Here is a 2,186-nt window from a genome sequence, read left to right on the forward strand (position 1 = left end):
TATGTGGGCCTCTCACTGTTGCGGCCTCTCCCGCTGCGGAGCACAGGCTCCGGACGCGCAGGCTCAGCGGCCATGGCTCACAGGCCCAGCCACTCCGCGGCATGTGGGATCCTCCCGGACCGGGGCATGAACCCGTGTCCCCTGCACCGGCAGGCGGACTCTCAACCACTGCGCCACCAGCACCTTCCCTCAGCTTTTAACCAAAAATGTTAGGAGAATGACTTTGAGTCAATTAGAAAATTTCAAATGGTAAGCTTTTCTATCATATTTACAGACCCTTGAAAAACTTGTCAACATTTATTTTTTGAAATTTCACTGATTTCAAGCTTCACAGATCTTGCATCCAACTTTCTCATTAACCTGAAAGTCTGCAGTATCAGAACATGATTGCCCAAGGATGTTATATAGACCTGTCTTTATGAGGAATCATCTGTATTGTAAGTTAGCTTTTTAGCAACTTGGGAAGTTTATTAGCAACTAGGGAAAAAAGTTAAGCTTTCCATAGGGTTGAGCTCTACAGCAGTGCAGTCAGTTGTAGCTGGTAAGTTTTTGTTACTCTGTAATTATCAACACACTTAATTCTTCAAATGAGAAGAGTCTATTCCTAAGTCTGTAATATAAAAATTAGATGCCTGGAAATTTTAATTTCTATTTTAAAGGTACAACTTATCATCAAAATCATATTTATTGTAAATGTTTTCTTGGCAATTTACTTGTCATAAATGTCTATTGTACTCACAAACTACAGGGAGTAGTATATGTTTATTCTCATGTACTTATGAATTTGTAAAGAGATGCAGTGACAAAAAAGGTAAAAAATATGACTTGCAAACCTCCAGATGGTGAGATTTGTTTTGTTGTAATTCCACATTCCAAGGTCTGAACTAAATCCAAACTTCAGAAAGAGAACTAAATCCAAACTTCAGAAACAGAAATATTATAATTTTATCACACTGTGAGCACCTAACTGACTTGAAATTAGCCAACCATTGAAAGATTTATGGAAAACTGTTGCTTTTGTGTGTGTGTAATAGTTGGGAAAGTGAGTTGGGAAGATAAGTCTGTATGAGACAGATCTTTTTTTTTTTATGTAGGACACCTTAAAAGAGATGGAAAGAAATTTTACAAACATAAAAGTTTGAATGTATACTGCCTTATATAGTTGTAAAAGGTGAGATACACAGTTCATATTCATACCTCATTTCAAAATCTGATATTTCTTAAAATTGTTATATTATCTCAGGATGATCAGCCTTTGCCATTATATGAAAGTAGCTATTATGTCAATCATAATATCATAGATTATGGTCAGAGCAATCTTTATTTCAAGAACATTCATTTTTTCATGCATGCATCGAATCATACAGCATATATTTATTGTTCCCTATTTTGTGCAAGTTGCTGTGATAGGGGTTTCTCCTTGCTTTTAAAATCTTCTATTGGGGCTAATATTCTAGAAACTCTTTTCTCTTTTTTTCTTTTTTAAACATTTTTAGTTGATGGCTTCAAATGGCCCATGACAAAGAAGGACAAATAAAACATTGTCTAAATCAAGTATCATCAATCAGCCTGCTTAATATTTATTCAAGAATAACATTTGTGTGAAATTTGTTTATGTTAAAAAGGCCTAAAAATAATTCTTTATTCATATCCTTAGTAATATACTCAGTTATAAAATTAATGCCTGTCATTTTGATATTTTCGGTATCAGATTTTTTAAACCTAAATAAAATTGGGTGAACCATATTGGCAAATGTAACACATCTCACACATACTTGGAATTTAATATCTTTTCATATATAAATATCTTTTCTGTATGATGTTGGCAAAAATAAAGGCAAATAAATCAATAAAACACAATAGAGTGGCCAGAAATACACCCACATCTATAGGTAATTTGTTATTTATTTACAAAATTGAAATCAGCCCAATTGGGAAATTGAAGTACTTGGGGAAAACAAAACAAAAGCCTGAATAACTCAATATCTATATGAGGGCTTCCCTGGTGGCACAGTGGTTGAGAGTCTGCCTGCCGATGCAGGGGATGCAGATTCGTGCCCCGGTCCGGGAAGATCCCACATGCCACGGAGCGGCTAGGCCTGTGAGCCGTGGCCGCTGAGCCTGCTCGTCTGGAACCTGTGCTCCGCAACGGGAGAGGCCACAACAGTGAGAGGCCCACGTACCGC

General features: G+C 36.8%; 1 pseudogene; it reads left to right on the forward strand.

The window, feature by feature from the left end:
* Positions 1 to 2,186, forward strand: part of LOC103091418 (THAP domain-containing protein 11-like) — a 49,659-nt pseudogene that overhangs the window by 2,530 nt on the left and 44,943 nt on the right.

The sequence above is a fragment of the Lipotes vexillifer genome, unplaced genomic scaffold (assembly GCF_000442215.2).
Source record: "Lipotes vexillifer unplaced genomic scaffold, Lipotes_vexillifer_v1.1 scaffold1050, whole genome shotgun sequence".
Lineage (NCBI taxonomy): Eukaryota > Metazoa > Chordata > Mammalia > Artiodactyla > Lipotidae > Lipotes > Lipotes vexillifer.